Raw genomic sequence first — 21,558 nt, 5'->3', positions numbered from 1 at the left:
CAGTCACGGTTCAATTATCCAACCTGCGTTGAGTCTACTATGAGAGAAAGTTACATTAGCCAACCAATGGTAAGTGATGTCAATATAAGGCTGTCATGTAACAGCACAGGGAATGCACAGGTCACATCCACTTCACAACCTTGGAAAATTTGAGAGAAGTCTAACAGGCTCCCGGTCTACCCCATATACTACAGTGGGCTACGTGTCGTGTAAAGGCAGGTTCATGTGAAACACAAGACCCGTTTATGAGAGGTGATATTAATCAAACACCATGGAAAGGTGTAACCACAAAATACATCGTTACAGAACAGCCTCCTTGGTATTTGACATCTGATTACAAAGATAGCTTCACTTGTAAACAGACAGAAGGACTGTTTGATAAAGTGGTCGACCTGATGATGTGTAAGCAACAGGCCCTGTCGGAAAGGGAGAAGAGATACAAACCTAAAACCATACATAAGATTATCAGGAATATGGTGATCAAGGACGCTAATCACTATTACAACAACAACCTTCCCGGTCGTTCCTTCTTGCGCTGATGGACCTAGTTGACATTGAAAGTGGAACAGGCTTAGAGTCTATGGCAGATGTAGACAAGGCCGGTCTCAAGCACGTGATACTGGCATATGGTAACTACAGAAACTTCTATATACCGATACCAGTGACAAATTCATAAATGACGGATCTACCGGTGAGTCATATAGCAGTGACGAGGAGGAGGACGAGGACGCGTTCTGTGCTCAGGTGACAAACAGGGCCAAAGTGGCTAAGTGTAAAATCAAGAATGCTTATAAGCGCGGACATAGGTATAAGGTGGAGGAGTCACACTCAGAGTCTGAAAAGGATGCCCGCTCCCCAAAGCCTGGCTGCAGTGGTTTGAAAGAGGAAAGGAGCTGCTATAAGCGCGCACTGCTTTCCGACTCGGACACGGATTCTATGATGCCAGAGTACAAGCGTGTCAAACGCACAAAAGACAACCTCAGGTCCCACAAGAGAGGATCTAAACTGAACAGGAGTGACAAGGTGGTTAAAGATTACGGCTCTCCAGCTCTTAGGAAAGCAAGATAACTTGTGTGCTAAAAAAGAGACTGGACAAGTCTAACAAAAGGTGCAAAGCAAGTACAGACTGCTATAAGACCATACCAAGCCGCAATCGAGAATCCCACCAATACAAAAACAAACTGTCGGATACGGAGGACGACGACTACGAAGGGGAGTGAAATCGCTGGCAAGGTATAAAAATTGTTCCAAGCTACAAGTGACTCGCTCTCCGGTCATTGATACTGACTCAGAGCACAAAGATATATGCACGCTTAAGAAGAGGCAAACAGGCACACTTGTCAATAGGTCCGGAGAAAACCTGGACAACCCAGTAACCGAGAGGTCCCGGGTCCAGCAAGACGATTCCAAAAGCCAGCAAACCCAGCAAACTCTCCGGTGCTAAAAGTTCTACATGGGAGGTCTGATGTGTCACAATTCAAAGGACACGGATTATCTGTAGAGGCTGGGAAAAAGAGATCCAAGGTTACTGATCAAGCTGCTGCCTGGCCTGCTGACACCACTCAACAGGATTGTTCAGATCAGGAAGGAAACAAGGGAGTGGGGCCGTGACCACGGAGGACTAAAACAGAGAATCACCCTACCCATCCTGTTGAGCCTCTACATCCGCGGCCGAGCCAGAGGAAGATTCTGGTTCGGACTTTCATGGAGGAACAGCAAGGACAGGGTGTAGCCACCCTGTAATGGAGGCAGAATATTTCATTTCTATGTGATACTAGTTATGTCTTCCCGTATAATAAAGAAGCAGCCTGTACGTGGGCTCAGGGCCGATTATGTGATACGATATCTAGAGGGGCGGGCTAACAGCGTGTCTGTCTCACAGTTAGACGAACCGGCCACCTCATCAGCAGTGCTGTCAGCAACCTAATTCAACTGTGGCTTATAAAGCAGAGGAACGAAAGGTTGTTGTATAGGTATCTTGTAGGTATCTTGTGAGGAATAGGTATCTTGTGAGGAAATGATAACAAATGTGGTTAGTTTGATATGTAAGTTCAAGAAATGTGTGAATCTGTGTGATTGCCTTATAGCCAAAGTTATACCCAACCCTGTACCACATAATAAACTTGAGTTTAAACATGGCACATGTATCAGGATCTCTTTGCATCTGTCTCTAACTTCATGTAGTTGTTATACTACAATCATTGACAAATACGATGGTACCTTTATCGCAACTTTATTATTTCATGCAGGGAAATGTAAGGTACATGCTGTTAGGGAGTATCACATATGTACAGATCCTGCAGGTCGTGTCACAAGGGGTTCAACGATGCTCTTTATGGTACATGAGCATGTAAGCTACGCCATTGCATATAGCATAGATCCCGCTTCGTACGTCGACATCTTCCCATGAGCACACTCTGACACGTGAGAGTCGTCTGCAAGATACCAAATGTCATCTTCTCGCACATAAGCTGTGTAATGTCCACAGTAGTGAGAAACCACTGTGGGCTACAACAGCGTACAGCTTGTATACAGTATCTACCGTGGATTCAGGTTCTTTCATGACATATTTCAGGTCCAGTGTCTCAGGGAAAGCACACCTGGAGCCCGTCTTGACTATATCAGCTGTATCTCTGCCAATGTTCCTAACCCGTTCAAACCTCATACCGTGCTCGTGATTTCTATCTGTGTTCCTTGTGTGGCAGTGTGTACAATGGTAGTCACACGTTGTAAACGTGTTGTCAGTGTACATTTTGATATAGTCCTTGCAGCTCCGTGGGGAGATGAGCTCCTATCAACACGGTGATTGTGTTGGACTTAATTTGAGTGTGGACTGGACTGTGTTACTACAACTGAGGCAGCGCACACGGTCCTCGTTCTCAATGTCCCACAGAGAATGCTAGAGCGTTGATGATTACACTTGAAGACCACGTCTGAGTCCTCCTGAACTTCGAAAGGCGCTCCTCTGTACGATGTCATTGCGTCTACTAAGTAGACGGATCACACGGCGACGGGTTGCCTTTGGTCATATCGGAGATGAGACGCTTAAGTTAGGAGACGGGTGATCGTGATCATCGACCAGCAGAAGGAGGTCCCGTAGCTCACTTGTCCCATACAGCACTTGGACAGCATGGTGTACTGTGTAAAGGGAGATAGTGATCAGCGGAGACAGCAGGCTTTGGTAGAACAATTTCACAGAGTCCGATGTGGCACAGTGAACATGGGGTTAGGATATTTAGTTATAGTACTCGGTCACACTGAACGTAGTCACGCTCTGGAACATCTCTCGGATGTGTATTTGGGTTCTTAGACCCCTGCGGGCTCAGTAAGACCATGATTATTGTCATCTTGTAATAGTCGCTAGTGAACTCCTCCACAGGTCCCTGCCGCTTACGCTTTGTGAACATTATAACAGGGGCCCACTTGGAATCGGTCTGGGACACTAGGTCGTGTGTGAAACGGCTGGCGTTCTCGGTGAGTGACATCGACCGGTCCAGTTGATCTATCCTGGTAATCACAGAGAGCGCAGAGGCGTCCAGAGTCACCTTGGTCAACCCCTGCGTACAATCCAGTGTCGTCACTTCGAGCCTAGACGTTCGGAATATCTTTACTCTCATCCGTAGCACTATGTTCCTAACCAGTGTACTCAGCTTAGTAGCACCCAGGCCTTCCGATATCTGGTTGCCCCTGTAAGGATCAGGTTCTCCGTATCGCAGCAGTTTGCCCCTGCTTCTATTACGAGTGTCTTCTTCCTCGCCCACGTCTGTCATGTATAGTCTCTGAACGTGAAGTATCTACCAAGTAGATTTTTGTGGTGTGGACTTGTCCTTTCGCAGCTTTGTTAATCCTCTCAACCACTCGATCGACACAGTCAGCACCTGAGAGGCAGCCGTGCCTCTGCTCAGCTTGCAAAGCCATTGGCACAGTTTCGATTCGGGTAAGTACTTTGCCACCAGAGTAGTACAGAGACTGACCAAGCTCCTTACATTGGTCACCGAACATCGAGGACAATGGCTTGTTGAAGTTCCTCGATCATCACGGCTCCTTTACCGATCAGGACATATCTCCATTCGGTCATGTGCGTAGGCAACAACTGCATATCTAGGGCTGCTTTGAGCGTGAGAAACACTTGTAGCAGGAAGGCATGTGCCGAGTGAGGTGAGTCCGAGGTGGTCCAGTCCAACATATTGGAAGATGAACATAGCCCTGTTCCTAGAGCACTTACACAATCCATCTCTGGGACCAGCAAAACATAGCAGGGTTCATTCTGGTCATGATTTGTGACTGGATAACCACCCTGTCTTTGAAGCATGCAATCTCCTCTTCGTTGTTACTATTCCGAATGACCATGGGAACGCTAACCATCTCCCCTTCGATCATCTTGCCTCTTTACAATCACTCTACCCTGTATGTCATCACTGAACCCGGGGACTGTCTCTGCTGCCCGGGTGCTGCTGGGTGCTTTTGGCGCATCCTCGCCACTGGCGTCAACAATGTTCCCTTGCCAGTCGGCTGACAATGTGCTTGTACACACAAGCTTCAGTGTCACTGTTCGAGTGCCTAATAGTGGCAGGCGCACCAGCTACAGGGCTGCTCCAAGACAGTGGGTTAAAGAGCAGAGAAGTGCTCCACAGATGGCATTGCAGGTCTTGAGAGATATGTGGAAGAGAGCCGATACCTTGTATATTTACCCAGAGGTGATGTAGAATCTCTCCACCGCATGGAATGCTACTACAGCACTGCATAGCGAAACTCCTATACCCGAGAAGATATTATCCGATGCTGGCAAGTGCTCCAGATACTACATATATCTGTTGTTCCGTTACTGCATGACTTCAGATGGCCCAGCGACATACAGCCAGCAGGGTCTGGATGGGTATAACTGCCTGATCCGCAAGGCTCTGTGGGAACCCAAGACAAAAACATTTCCCCTAGGCGATATACCCAGGAGCTGGCTCGATGCTACAGTGTCTACAACCCTCCCCTCAGCTCCACCTAGCCCAGATGATAGCTTCACGAACGGCTTTCATCAGTACCTTCCCCAACAGCCACCTCATACGGTATCCCCCAGCAGCAGCAACATCTTCAGCCACAGCCACCGCGGCATGTTCGACAGTGTAATGGACCCTTTGACCGTACCAAACCTCTCCCTTTATAATGCACCACCAAACAGTTATATCCAGCTCTGACTGAGCAAAACGTTTGTGAACCGTCCCACGGCAAGCCCATTGCTGGTGTGGTTACCAAAGCCTAGATCAAGGAATCTGTCTATGAAAGGCTGTTATGACTCCAATGTTGACAGTGAGGAGGACTATAATTGAGTGGATGCAGAAGAACACATAACCATGTGCCCAAGTGCCTAGTAATGGTTGTCTAGGAAACAGTATGTAATCATTAGGGGCATATAGTCCACCTGTACATGGCAAGGAATGTAATAGTAAAGAATTTGGGCGGTTGGATGCCAATGTTCAATGTAATAATAAAACAGTCTACAGTATAATTCCCTGAGTTAAAATGTTCGGTGACACGGTCCTTGTGTTCAGGCTATTGGATCTTTAAGAACACTAACAGTGGTGCTGTCTACCTCAGTAAGACTTACAATCATCACAGATTGCAATGGCAGCAGCATATATAGGGGACCAGAGGAGATGGACCATACCAGTGAGGTTATGAAGGAGGTGAGACAGAACTCACTTATGGGGCCTGCCATTGGGGCCACAGTTGCCACCCAGCGCAATATGGCCATGGTATGTGGTGGTATGTGGTGACACGGTCCTTGCACTTGGAGACACTGACTGTTGTGGGGCGAGGAGAATAGTTAAAGATCTTCCTCTGTGCACCAAGTCGATCCCCTATTGACAGTCTCTTGATCTTGGATGATAGGGTGTCCAGGTCCACGGGTCCTGGTTTCCTTGGGTTTCTTCATCAACACCTTCCGTAGAGTATCGCACAGACTCCGATGTTGTTTAGCGAAATGTTCTCCGTAGTCGTCCATCAACTGTCTGTAAGGGATAGCTAGAAACCTATCCAGGGTCACATGCTTTAACTGTCACTGTGATGACATTGATCCCATTCCGTCAGATAAGGACTGTACAGCCATGACTTGTAGATGTGGCTGTTGTACAAGAGTCAGAGTCTAGGTTAACATGAGTACAATGGTAAATAGAAAGTGTGTCTTTTATTTCTAGCCGACTTTACCCACTTTGACCCTCGTGTTCCGGTTGAGACCTCAGCCGGAACACGAGCTTGACATTGGGTGCACGGGATATCCTGTCTTTACAACTGGAGGACACAGAGAACTGGCTGTATGAAGACGGAGAGGACCAAACTAAACAACAGTACATCGACAAACTGGCCGTGCTGAAGAAACTGGGCCAGCCTAGCCAGGAGAGGTACATGGAGTCTGAGGAAAGACCCAGAGCCTTCGATGACATGCCCGACACCAAAGTGATATCAGTTGACAACTGAATGGACGACTCTCCACAACATGAACCATGTTTCATTCTCTGTGATGTCCATATATGCAACCCATGTTTTCTTTTCGTAAAATAAACCGAATATCAGTCTTATGTACTAATAAGTTATTGTGTATGTTCATTGTGCACTACAAAATGTAAACCACATTCCGTTTGGTGATAATCAACAAAGAACTGTTAAAGGACATGTAAATTTGCTAAGATGCACATGTACCTCAAGGTAATGATCTGTGGATAACCCTACACACATCCAGAGATCGGACACCTTCCTCTTCAGGGTTAACAGCAAGGACGATTGGCTCAATATCTCCTTGCTATAAGGGGCTCCGTTGATGATTGTTTTTGGGTTGGCGCTGCTGATAATTCACAGGACCTGTAACAAACGGGCCTTGTCCCCTATTTTACACACCATGTTCGCGTGTACATTCGCTACATTATGATGCCGTGTATGTGCCCACAACGTGCTCCTGTGACAAGTTGAGCTACGATGGGAACTGCCGGTGCCATGTCGTGGAAGCTACAGAATCTTCTGTGATTCCTGTTGTGGAAATATGTCTCCGGTCCGCAAATATAAACGCTTGCCTTGCAACATGTACAACAACATCTGACACATACAACTGAGGTCTACTTCTTGTTTCCTACTCCATCCTCCACATCTGAATTTAGAACCAGAACAGATCGAGAAGGTCGTGTGAACACCGGGACCGGGCTAGAGTGAGACATTAGTTAAACTCCAGGAACACACTTCGACTGTGTACCCTATATAATACATTATCTACACACCCTTCCCATTCATTGTACGTCTGATGTCGTTTGTGTTTGGACAACCAATAAAGGACACTACTGGGAATCTCGAATGTGTTTGTTTATTAGCAGATGAAATGAATAACATCACATGTACATAATAGAATCACACCGCAATCAAAGGTAGTAGATACACAGCCAATATTAGGACTGTAGCCATGCTCCATATGCACAGCCCTATGTCCGAATGGTACACAGTAGTTATTAGAAAAGCTGGATATTACGCCAGACATGGCTGCTGCTCCTCGTGCCTCGGCAGACTGTCACCCGGGGCTCTGTACGGGCTCACAGCTTGGTTAGGTGTACTGTTCCACAGCAGCCCCTTCCCTTCTTCACATGAGCCTCAGAACCTGGTGTCAGAGGCGCAGGACACAGGTAGTTTGTAGGTCGCAATATGTTGTTAGTGTTCCATCATAAGGTAAAGGCGTGCTGTAATTGTAGTCTGTTCACTGTAAGACAGTAGACATTTACTACTACATAAATTGTTGACGTGAACATTATCCTTACACACAGAACACCAGCTTACACCCACACCCATATGGGTGGTCCTTCTGTAGCTCAGTTGGTAGAGCATGGCGCTTGTAACGCCAGGGTAGTGGGTTCGATCCCCGGGACCACCCATACGTAGAATGTATGCACACATGACTGTAAGTCGCTTTGGATAAAAGCGTCTGCTAAATGGCATATATTATTATTATTATTATTATTATTATTATATTATACCAGTAGAGGCTACACACCCAGAGGGCCCAGAGTCCCTAGAAACAGCAGTGTATAATAGCAGTGCAATGAACACGTCCATTACAGAGGTATTGCAGAGCGACCCTGGGTGGATAAATGTGCCCAAGTGCATTGATTTAACATTGGGCTGGATGTGAACATGACAGTTCTCTGTATACCACTTGGTTAACACTCATTTGTATGTGTCACCCCTAGAAACCCCACGTTGTCACCGTTATACTGACTGGTTCATCAAACAAGATATAATAACAGTACAATGTGAAGAACCTCAGAGAATATACGACCTGATGCTGCAACGTATGGGATTCCAACATAGCACTGTCATCGACTGCTGCTTTGTACAGCACTGAGTGACCACTAGATGATGCTATAGTCTATGCAAACACGATCCCCTACACCGAGAATGGTGGTCAGGACGCCAATGTGGACACATTCTACCACAACATGAAATACATCACACTGGAAACGAAGGGCAGAGTACTGAGACACAGACCATACACCATGCCTCTCCGCCGCTGGGTAGATAATACCACCACAGCCATCGACCAGTCGTAACAACATCATCTCAAGGGACACTCAGGACGATACTATACCACTTGCTTCTGTACTACGGTGATCAATGGGCAAAACTAAGCGCCGTTATCAAGTCAGACGGCCGATTTGTTACAAGTGTGGAGTGTGAGGATACCCAGATTGACCAAGATACAAAATTGAACCGGGTGAAAAAGTTGTGCTTATAGGTAGGTACATCATTGTACATAGGACTGTTGTAAGGATAAGCTTATCTGGTTACACTTGTGTTGTGTAACTTATGTGTCTATCCTTATATAGGTACCGATGAAGATGATGGGTCAGAGGACATGTGCCGCAACCCGTTTTAGCTGTCTCTGCTGCTTGGAGATATCAGACCGTGCTACCTTTCCTGTGGACACTTCATGGCTGATGGTGTCATTGTGTGCCCAGTGTGCAGAACAGAGGCAATGTTTACCAGACCCCTTATAATTAGCACCCCACTTCGTGTTTACATGTCCTGCATGTTGTAGTACCAAGACCTGGATTGGAGAGTGTGGACACGTAAACATGTAGATGCAGCACCAGCTGTGCCGAATGCTCTAAACCCATTACAAAACTGGACAAACTGTATGCCTTAGGGTAATTAAGACAACCAGAACGACTCTAAGGGGTAACATTTTTATTGTGCCATGATCCATTGCTAATGACAACATAGATGAGTCTGTTGAATAAGTCTAACATAATATCTAACAACATATGTCTATATACCACTGTCACAATAGAATGCTTTGTGTTATTGCATATATTACCTTATACGAATAAACTGTTGTATATTACATTTAATATCCTTTCAATAAACATCAACTGTTGTATATAAAACTGCTGCCACCACCTTGTTGCAAGCTGACAAAGGACTTTGTTGAACACAGTCAAACTATACATGGTCTTTTAGTACAATGTGACGAGTTTCAATGGTATCTACACTAGGTGGGGGGGGGGGGGGGTCTTTTGGGTTGGAACCCACTGGGACCTTGACATGCTCCATAGGACGTGTGACAAAAGGGATGCGTGTGTACCTGGAACGTCACTGCGTACGGTAGCTTTGCAAGGTTGTACATGTAAGACCCTTCACTTTTGACAGTAAGCAAGTAGTTCTTGTCTCAACCTGTTCTCTCTGTATACTATGATAGTATATAAACAACTTCTCCTGTGATCAACTCCATATACCTCGTATTCCTCCCCAGGTGGCCAACAGATAAAAAGCCCACATTTGAGCCTCTGAGAGAGTTCTGTCATCTGTGAGCAAATGGCAGGTGCTTTGGTTATGATGGGACAGGGCCTTGACTATCTCCTCAGAGACCTGTAACAGACTCAACAGAGTATCAATAGGTTTCTCACATCCTAAATTTATGATCATTTGTGTATCATCAGTGATTCTGCTATGTAGTCCGGAATCGGTCTCTTTCCAGGGGTATCATTCTCACCCAGTTGAATGTCTAAACATGTGAACCTTACTGTGGCTACTGATATGATCCTTGACCAAAGGGAGGTACCTATTCGGTTGTGTTATTATTTTGACAGTGAACCACATTGTTAGTTCGGTTCCCTTGTGACTCCATCTTCACTGGAAGATTAGCATCTTCTTGCTTCTCAGTTTTGACTGTGTATTCAGAGTTAGCGTCGTGGTTCACTTCACTCGTGCATTCCTGCTTCTTTACACACTGGGTGGTCCTCTGGGCTACTCTCCAATATGGCAATTGGATTGAATCTTCGTTTCACTGGAGATTTGATGGATCTTGGTCTTGTAGGACTAAACCCTCTCACATCCATGGCTCGATGTTCTGAACTCAGACGTTGTATGATGTCGTGTAGTATCTCTCCCTCTCATAGTCTTTGAACAGCTGACCGGTATCCGACCCAGTGTCCATAGCATCTTGATCACCGTGATCGTCATTATCGTCCTTAATTACCTGGATAACTGTTCCTTTAAGAATCTTTACGTAAATCCTTTCAACCGAGGCCGTTATCATATCTAGCACAGTTCTATGCTCACCATTGGCCATTATAACACCTAACAACTGATCCAGTGAACACAATTTCATCTTAGCAATTTGCAATTGATTGACCGTAGTGCCTAGTTCCGTGGTCAGCGTGTCCATGGTCTGAAGGAGCTCATTTTTGTTGTCCTTACACATGGCAATGGTGGCCGCAAGTTCTTTGATATGTGCTCCCTGATTATATATATATTGCTATCTAGCAGAGCCGTCTTTCATTATCTAGCTCTAGTTTATGCCTAATCTCCGTGTCTTGTCACCTTTTAGCTTTTTTTCATTCCGTGACAGGGTGTCCGTAACCTTTTGCAGAGTACATATCTGATCTTCACGGTCACACTGTTCATTTAGATGGACTCTCTGCATTTGCCTTGATTCTGGACTCTGTTGTGTCTACTTTCAAACTCCACTCGGACCTCTCCCTCTCCTGTTCACCTGTGATCCTGACTATGTAGGTCATCCGCTTTGCTCTGCGCCCCGCGGTACAACTATTTTAGTTCACTGATGCGATTGTTACTCTCCAGTGATGTCCTCTGCATATCGTCGTTGTACATGTCTGCCGCAGTTGCTCTTTGACAGATCACGCTGTAGTTTATCAATGGTTTCCCTGGCCGTGTTGCACTCGGATTGCAACAGGACATGTTCTTTTCTAGCTAAGGTCCAATGTCCTTTAAGAATCTTTACGTAAATCCTTTCAACCGAGGCTGCTTTATCATATCTAGCATTGTCGACTTTACCTGGGACAAGAAAGAGCCCATTGCACCTGAAGCGACTCAAAAAGAGCAATGTCAACAATGAGACGGCGGACGATATGTTGCCTGTGTCAGTGGACAATTGCTCGACCGCGGTCTGTATGCTCTTAGTGTCCGAGTTGTCTGCGCTATTGTCTGGTTGGCAACCCAGCTCTTCCATGACAAGTTTCAATGCACGGGTGCAATCTCCTTTTATAAAGGTCGCAATGTACTCCACAGCGCTAGGTCTGCGGCTTTGACGTGTTGCGCGCTTTGTATGACAGTAGTCTGTCCAAATGTGTCCCTTAGACTATTCCCCAGTCTACGGATGAAGAGATCGTAACATCAGCACAGCTCCATAGCCAAATCGAATGCTGTACACTCAAATAATTGAAACCACTCAGCCAGGTCTTGGAAATTATTCCCCAGTGCCTCTACTGCTATTAAGGTCTCATCTAGGGTGTTTAGTTGTGGGGATGTCAGGCTCTATGCTATATGTTGAAGGCTCCGCATTGATATCCAAAGGGAAGAGTTTTGATATGACATTGAAGAACAATGCATGAGAATCGCTTCCAAAGTCCGATTGAAGTGGAGTATCTACTGCGTTCATCGCCTCTGTGGTGTGATCCTGACCCAGAGAGGTCCCAGAACCTGTGTTTACGGACCCTTTACGGACCCTTTCGCCGTGCGTGTAGCACCCGAGTCTCTCGAGTCGTCTCCGTCGACAGTCCTTCTGCCATGACCACCAGCCTGGGTCGGAGTCCTCTTTGGGCTCTTTCCTTCTGCTCTTCGGCTCCTGTCTCGATCTGTCTTCTTTCTTGTTCTTCTCGTCCCGTGTACCTTGCCGATATTTGCATCGACCTGTATTTTCGTCGATGTTCTGATCTTTCCCCTCCCGTCGTCTGTTTCCTGTCCCCCCACCTTGATCCATCTTCCCACCACGATGCGATCTGGTTCGCTCTCCTTTCACACCCGGGGGTGTTTCGTGACTCGGGTTTAACGATGTCTTCTTCGACTTCTTTGGTCGACCTCTTTGGTCGACTTCTCGTTCTCTCCCTTGCACTTGTAGTGTTCCCAATGTTCCTCGCAGCTAGCTCTGTAGACCCTTCGGTGATTGAGACAATATCTCTGTTCTGCCCGTTCTGCCCGGCCTCGGTGTTCCGAGGGGTAAACGGGCTTGTTTATCTGATCCTGCCGCAATCGATCCATCTCTGTTATCTCGGAGATGGATCGCAGATGCCACCCAGGAGCAAATTGTCTATCTGCAACACAGCTGACACTCTCTTGGGCCTTGACTCACTCACACACCACGGGTGGTATATTCGATAAGCGTACCCGCAGCGTTGACACAACTCGTCCTTCTCTCGTTCACTCAGGAGTAGATTTTTGTCGACTCTCAACGCTTTTGACTGGTTGTCTAGCGCGAGAGACCAACGGTCCAGTGCTCCGCAACACAGGGCCGCGAGTACAACTGCCCAGTAGGGAGCCTGTATAGTGTCTTTGGTAGCACTTCCACCGCAACACCTAGTCACCTCTACACCCGGTGCCCGTCAGCCTTACGCTCAACCACCGAACTGCAGATGGACTGGCGATTAGGTCCGTGTGTTGGTTAACAGTTGCACGTGAGAGAGTGCCTAGGGTCGAGTCTAGCTGCCACAATACACAGGTACCCCAAAGCGCTTTGTGTGGATCGGGTATGGTGAGAATCTCACGGTCACTCGGACACCAGCCGTTCCAGGGTTAGCCTGCTCTGTTCGTGTAAGGCCTTGAACGCAAGCGGGGCCCCGAGTATGGACAAACGTCTCGCCTACCAATTCTGAGGCTAAACTATCAGGACTAACACTAAGGTGTTGTGCACGTGACGGTTCATATTGGCGTATAATTCTCGAGACGATAAGCTCGGGTTGATGTCCACAAACCATGTCCCCTGTGTAAGGGTGGTGTGTTCATCTTCACCCAGGCCAAGGGCGCTCTTGCTAACACGCTGATCCTTTTCACTTTGTGGCCCTTTGTGGCCCTTGGTATCGGTGTACGTGTTGGTAAAATGTTTGGTTGTAAAACAAGGCCGTAGCTGTCTCCCCCGGATAACTATATAGCGTGTACTAGGGATCATATGCGACCCTACGGCTATGCGGAACACACCGGGCTCCTTCAGACCTACAGATGTCGGTATTCGCTTCTCTATATCAGCAACCAGGTGTACTCTACACGACTTATAAGATGTACGTCGTCGAACCGTACGCACATATGACACGTACGGCTCCAGTCACCTCTCTGAAACGGTTCCATGGTCATATGCCCTGAGCTAGAGAGGCATGAGTGGGCACCGAGATGAGGAATAGCCAGGAGACAGGGTTGCGTGTACAACAAAGGTTTAATTTATTTCTGTGTTTTTACAAGCAACAACAACAATGATTACAAGACCGTGTATAGTATAACAATACCAAATGCTCACAGAGGGATAATGAACAGTCAGTCGTCATCAATTATAACTTTAGACGTTCTCACAGTCCCGTGTTCCAATATACCCTTTGCGCCCCACATTATTGTCTTGTGTCACGTTGTCTTGGACTGGAGCAGACATGCAGCTCAGATCATCCTCGACCACACAACAGTTGAGTCCCTCCTGTTCCCATTCCTCATCTGAATAAATCTTCCCCATCGTAACAACTCAGTTTCCCCAGTTCAAGGCAGCAGCTTACGAGTGGTATTACATTTGAAAGTCTCCAGATACTCGCTCATATCCTCAGAGTCCTCCAGTCCCATGAGGCTCTCGGCTGCGTCGATCTTTGAGTTATCACACTCTGATCCAATGCCAAGGTCTCCACTCTGCCTTTGCTCCCGGATGCCATTTTGGTGATATCTCTGTTACTACAGTCCCATAAATCTCTCGGATGGCCCCATCTTTTCTGTCCAGCCTATTTGTGATGCTTAAGTACAGGTAGAGATTTCTGTTACCCATGGCCGAGCCTTGCTGACCGGATCGGACTCTCCGCCACTCAGTGTCAAAGTGATTAGCTCCGTAATGTGTGCAGATTATATCTTTCAATCTTGCAAAGGGTATACAGTGTACCGCTCTAAACAGCGTCACGTCGGACTGGTGCACAATGCCCGATGCTGCTTCAGCCATACCTTTGTCCGTCTTGGAGGCTTGGGCGTTGTGAACAATGCCTGAGGCAGCTTCGGTCATAGCCTCCTAGGTCTTGGCGAGATCGCTAGTGTCTATTCGGTGGTGTCAGATAGGGTCCCGAAGTGCAGACCACACAGCGCGAGTAGAGCGTTTCCATATCCACTAGTAGTTCGGAAAAGATCGGCTGCTTTTGCATGTCTTACATCTGTTTCATCTCGGTAAAGGTACAAGTGTTGACTGTCTCCGTGCTGAGGGGTACGGTATCATGGGCGCAGCGCAGCACGATGACCCAAACCTCATCTGTTCGAAGTAAAATTCCACATCTATTTTTCTCGGGTTGCCTTTCACCTCGGACGAGTGGAAGGTCTGATTCTTCAGACATCTCGAGCACCTCAAGTCTCCATCCCGGTTAGGGGTGCGGGCGCTCGGTTGCCCGGGCATGAGGAGTATCTGCTTGTGGTTGTGGTCGACCCAGTTGATGTGGCAGTTGAGCACAGCGTAAAGCAGCATCTGAGACCCGTGAGGCAGTTCACTCAACTTGTGAAACTGTTCATTGTGGATGAGGTCCACTGCTTGACGCAGTTCGGGTAGACAGGCCGCTGCCATCTCCAGCGGCTGATCCGTGGTGTAGGCGACTGCTAGTTTGTAGTAACAGCTCAGGCCCCATTCGGAATTGAGTGTAAGCATAGAATGTCCGACGCCTTTCACAAACTGGAAGGCTCTTATGAGCTTAGCTGTCTGTCTCTGGGTCGTTCACCGGTCTGTGTGTAAAGGTTGATTGCTGCGCCGATTGGGCCGTTTAATCTTCCCATTATGGATATCCCTGTTATCAAAGGGCCCTGGTCCTGTTTGCTCATAGACATTGGACATGGCTCGGGTCCTGGTTTGAGGTTACGTTTCTTGCAGACCTTTTTTGAGTGCAAAGGGTATACAGCCTGGTATACAGCCTGGTAACCTCAGCTGCTTTGGGTCCTTTGCAAGGGTGCCACCTCTCTGACTCGTTATCTGTGCAGCAGCCTCATGTAGACTGGGCGGCAGATCGTCTGCTGATTCTCGGGTGTGCGGAGAGTGTATCCACCCAGGTAATCCCTCGCTTGGACACGAGAGCTGCCATGTTCAGAGAATCCTACTACAGTTTGACAAAGGGGCTGTGGCTGTAACGATGGTCTGGGGACGGGTGAGTTGGCCCTAGTTCTATGACACAGAGGCGTTTTGGATAAAGGGATTACCTTTGGTGGTTTTACGCTCTGGTCGGACATCAAGTCCTTTTGTGTGGAAACTTCTCAGCTGACTCCTTATTTAAAGCCAGATTTTCCTTTTGGTACCTATAAAAATCAGCCAGGAGAGCCAGTCTGATCATATCTTCATGGCCCTGCATCTGACACAACTCAAGACTGCACTCGACTCTTGTGATTCAATCAGGGCCAGAGACAATTCGTCCCACAGATCCAAACAGACTTAGAAGTCAACATCTTGACTAGTTTCGTCTGTAGTCGTGGTGTGGACCCACACTATCTCTCTGTTTAGAATGGCAAACTGTGTTAGGACACTCCAGGTAAGCCTGTAACAGGATGGATTTTGCATAGCTACGGGACCACACGATTCCGGCATATCAAACCCATTTGCGCCGGTGCTTCTCAAGTCTCCCGTGGTCTTGCATCTCCATTGTCCAAACGTCTTCCCCGACGAGGTGTTGAAAGTGCACGCAGAACACCTAGGGCACTTCTTGGCATTACAGAACATCCCTAAGATAAACGGGGAGTTCGAATCGACCCTGTTTCTGAGCCTGTGCAAATTGTTCACTCGGGACACGGTCCTCTCCCTGTACGGAGAACACCCTGACTGACGAGGCTCTACGTGACAAGGTTCTTAGTGTAGCCTCAGAAGACAAGGGTGGGGATGACTCCTACCCAAGTGTATTCGTCAACTTCCACAAAATCAAGGCAGGTCAGATTCTCTCGTTGCTGCGCAAGTTGCTGGACCTGTTTGACCTGGACGACCTTCGCGACAGCGATATAGTTACTCGCTATATTCGTGAGCAGCTGCATTGAGGATAAGGCCCTTGCCACCATAATGAGTGTTGCATCGGCCACTTTCCTGGAGGTGAATCATTGCGACCCCTTGTGTGCGGCCACGGTGGTGAAGCCCAATGTTCATTCCCTACTATGATCAGCAAGTGGGTAAAAAACACAGAAAAGGTGAGACCGAGGGAGTCAAGCAGGACGATCCCGAGGCAAGATTGAAATATTACAGGCTGGTCACGGGCTATGAACTGGACACTAAGGGGTCTGACGTGTCCAGCGGGATGGATTCGCTGGACCGATCACAGTGTACTGCAACGTATGCAGGGGTGCAAGATCGTAGAAAGGCAGAGCAAAACGTTTTGGTTCGTGGCTCCTCAGATGGGAGACAGGATGGCGATGGTTAAGAATTAGTGGCCTGAAACTGATGGGAGGACAGACAGGCAACAAGGCCCTGAAGATATGCTTCTACCTGATTTCGGATAACACAATGGCTTTACATGCAGTGCGCCGTATTTGGCACGATGGCCAACATGCTGCCCTGTCACGCAAACAGCGACTTCACTGAGACTGTAATGACCACCATCAAGGGTTCCATGACCACTTTCACAGAAGTGGTGCGTCACCAGAGCGCGAACCTGATGGCAGAGCTGAGTAAAATGCCAGACAGCTGCCTGTCCACCACTGGGGTAGGGTTTGCTGGGCAGGAGACAAGGCAACTCGCTCTACTTTGGAAAGAGTCTTCACTGGTCCAGAAGACAAGAGACCTCCTCCCAGCAGTCAAGTGAGGTTGGGGGTCTTCACTTCAGTGACTCTGGGGATGACGAACAACACCATGATGAAGAGTATGCTGACTATTGCCCTGAAAGCAGAGTCTAAGATCAATCCCAGTAGTAATTCTATGCTGTCTATGCCATATAAGCACGTGGGAGTTACCAAGGTGGCGACCGATGTTTTTTTTTACGGCCGATACCACCACAGATTTAACACGGGCGAATTCACAGAGGTGGCCTGTGTTAAACCCAGGTACAACAACCTCGTACACGAGGAGAAACTTACCAACAGCAGCAAGTATCAGCTAACCTTGTCCCATGGAGCCTTGCCAATGTGCACACTCACCCTGGCCATGACCGTAAGACAGACTGTGATGATGGCAATGGGGTTCCTCTGCACCGAGCTGGCCCGTGTTGTATGTAAATATGCCCCGAAGATGACCGAGGTTAACCTGTGCAAACATCTTATCACAATATGGGAAGTTCAGACACGAAAAAACGACGACGAGAGCACAAACGTGTTCGAAGCGTCCTATGGCACCTTGATAAAGCTGACCGGACCAGCTTTCGGCAACCCGGGTATGAACGGTGTCAACTACCACGATCTGGATTCTATGGAGTGGTTGCAAGCCGAAGACAACCGTCTCCCCGACTACATCCACAGGTCTCTGAACATGATATTATAGGGGACACAAAGAAAGAGGTCCGAAGGATCATGCAGGAGAAGAACATGTCATTACAACAGGGTTGTGTTTATGGGAGAGCTGGGGCCGATGAAATATGCCACTCTCTTTGCTTAACGATCCACGCGCCCATGGTGGTCATGTCCAGCATGAGGATGTTCTCGAACAACAACAACAACAACAACAACAGCTACGGCTCTGTCAAGCTCTGTAGGCAGGGTGTCTACTACCATGTGAAGGTGTTCAGCAATAGGTGTATCGATACAACACTGTACAGTTCCCAGGGAGGTAGAAACGTCAGCTGTGCCAGTGAGAACAAAAGTACGATCGATGAAATTGTGGAGAGGATCAAGAAACGGGTGTCCTGCGTGTTGCCCAGGATAGACGTAAACCGCATCAAGATGATGACGCCTGAGCTGAATGAAAAGGAGTTTGGCTTGCTAGTGTCAGCTGTTAAGAATAACAACTGGACAGGAGCCTTGCTCTTACTCCTCATCGGCGAAGCACCGAGAGCTGATCTCAGGCCCTAACGTTTGGTCCCCTAGAGCTCGAGCCTACGTTCACTTTGAGCAGCACAACCACGGAACGTTCGCATTTCTGAAACCCAACGGCCCGACGGTGGTTCAGTTACTGGGAAAGCTACTACCCGTGTACTGCAGGTTGTGCTTCTTGTCCGAGTGTCATGACCGAGCGAAGGCTGCGGCTCAGGCTTTTATTGGCCCGTCTGACAGTATCAAGGGACTTGAGGGGTGAGGTTGCTGAATTTGAAATCAGAGCCCTGGTCTACCTGATATAGATAGCCTGTCGGCGACACCTCCCTCGGAATGGGGGGAGGTCTGTCAGTCATCTGACGTGTCAGCTGAGACCAAGATCGCAGTCGAACTCCTCTGGTCTCTTTTGGTGCTAGTGTACGCTGGCAACCGCAAGATCCTGCTGTGTAATCTTGAACTGTTTTTCACCAGACCCCAAGATTCCCTGCATCTGTGTCCCAGCGAGCTTCGGGCAGCGCTATTTGTGCACGGTAAACATGAGCCATTCACTCGACAAGAGCTGTTGTACACAAGAAAGTGTCCCGTTCTTCCACACTGTGCATACCCCAGGTCTAAACGGTACATCTGTAGATCCAGAGTCACTGCTGTCAACCAACTTTACGAGTCTCGGATGTCCCGCATTTGCTGGCTGGGAGCCCTGTTGATCCTCGACATCGAGTGCAACAAGGGCACCCTTCACTGGCTTTACAAAGCCGAACCGCACAGACTGTAAATTCCACCCGATTCCAGGTCCCACTACAGCTACCTAGCCTGTCCAGAGAGAGCACGTGAAACGCTCAGGGCCGAGGGCTGCTGGTAGAGTTTGGACAACAACGTGCTCCTCCACGTGCTGCACGTAAACACGGTTGACAATCAGAAGTTCAACGCGACCGTAGTCTCCAAACATCTCAGAAGGTACGCTTCAGATACAGTCCAACACCACTAAGACCAAGCTGCTGAGCAGACTGAGGTTTGTGTCAGACAAGAAGAGGCTCTGCTCCCAACACGGCTATAAAAACACCCGCATAGAGTTCTTGTCCAACCCCAGCCGCTGCGCCAACTACACCTCGAACGCCAAGTACCTGCTTTTACAGCCCTACTTCAGAGGGGTGTTCGAGACCATAGCCTTATCCCAGGGAACCTGCATGGTGTCGACTAAACCGTTCACGGTTAGCAACGAGAACCTCACCTGCTACATATACGGATTGGCCAACCCTTTAACCGTGGTGATCCTCATGAAGAACACAAGGAAACATTTCCACACACCCTTCTTCTCCTCAGTCAACGTGGCTGGTGAGGAAACCAGACATCAGCTATTCTCATCCATGTCTATCAACTCGCAAAAAGTGAGGGACGTAAAAAGCCAAAGAACTCCCTAAGGCACTGGCTAAAGTGGCAACGCTGGTGAAGATACACATTCATCTCAACAGGCTGTGCTGCGAGCTGGCTCAGGAGCGGCGCGGCGCGGCATGTTGACATCGCAGGAGAAGATGTGTCTGGTGTACCTTACGGAGACATACTTCATAGAAGTGAGAGACCGCAGTCACCCCAAATACTGGCCTGGCTACAGAGAGAGTCCGTGAGAGGCGCATTTGTCGAACGGTACCGTAGCAATCTGACTTCGTTCCAGGATAAGGTTCTAACAAATTACCATCTGAAGAACCCTGAGTTTATTAACTTGGTCTCCTGGTTTCTAGACAATCCCAGCTCTCTGCATGACAAGATCATAGTCTCACACGAGGCATACCTGAGAGAAGAGGGTAAAGTGAACGCTAGAGTGGAGCTGATCACAGCAGTCGACGTTCACGTCAACCACCACCCCAACTGTCGCCGACCTTGCGGATTCCCCAGCTTGGAGGACATTGATTTTACAAACCTAGGATACAGTCAGCAGACAACTAGCTTTAACGAAATCCCTCTGTGCCTCAACAAAGTGACCATTAGCTAACATCAGGAAATCCATCGAGTCAACGATGGGAGGCCAAAGGCAATACTTAATAACAAAGGCCCTGTGAGAGGTATAGAGTAGAGGGGGCTCTCAGCCAGCAACGGCATCGATGGCAGGTGAGAACCCGACCATCGGCTACCGGGAGGCTCCCTCGGCTGCTTCTAGATCGTCCATTCTAAGGGTATCGCGTATAGTGAACACACACTTTGAATCACTACTGACAAGGGCGGAAGCCCCCACCAAGAGCAGGGCTGAGATCAACATACAGAGTCAGGTGAAGGAGCTGCGAGACCTAATGGGAACGTGTAGCAGGCGCCTCAAGACCATAGAGTCATATATATCGGAACTGCAGACACAGGACACTGGTGCCCAGAATAACTGCCCGTCGAGTCAGAGGCCGTCCTGACAGGAGAATGGCATTTTCTGTACATGGAAGACAACAGTCCTTTCGGCTACATGAAGTTGGTTCCAGAAACCGTCTCGGTCACTAGCGAAAACGGTCACCGTGAAGGATCTACCTTGGTGAAGCGAGCCGAATTCACCATCCCAGGTGCTGTGATGAGAGAGGCGAACGAGGCCCTGGTTCATGACGATTAATAATATAATAATAATAATAATATATGCAATTTAGCAGACGCTTTTATCCAAAGCGACTTACAGTCATGTGTGCATACATTCTACGATAACAACATTAGACATTAAACATTAGATTACACTCAAGCCGACCGCAGTGCCGAGTACGCACTGTGTCCCTGTTGTCAGATAACTTTCAAACATTCCGAATTCCTGAAGCACGCCTTGTTTGAGATAGCAGAGAGAGGTAACAGAGTGCCAGCCTGGCAATCCCTGGATAGATCAGAGTGGATAGTGGACCGAGGTGCTGGTTGGAGCAACCCTATTTACAGACCCCGAGGTTTACAGAGTACTTGCCAGATTGGACAAAGTTTTGCAGAGCTGACCCTCACTCACTTCCTACGACTTCTCTCGAGCGCTCGACAGCACATTTGACTTTCTGGCTTTTACAGTTGAGAACCTGAAACATGTTATCCTACTCGTGTCATCCTAGCGCTATCCTCCTCAACCTCCTATGCCTCAGCAGCAGTCGATCGTTCACGAGTCTGATGGTAGAATCTTGGAAACAATACTAGAAGACTTGG

This window comes from Oncorhynchus gorbuscha, linkage group LG17, assembly GCF_021184085.1.
Source record: "Oncorhynchus gorbuscha isolate QuinsamMale2020 ecotype Even-year linkage group LG17, OgorEven_v1.0, whole genome shotgun sequence".
NCBI classification, from domain to species: domain Eukaryota; kingdom Metazoa; phylum Chordata; class Actinopteri; order Salmoniformes; family Salmonidae; genus Oncorhynchus; species Oncorhynchus gorbuscha.
The sequence above is the reverse complement of the archived record's forward strand: the minus strand, read 5'-3'. Positions refer to the sequence as shown.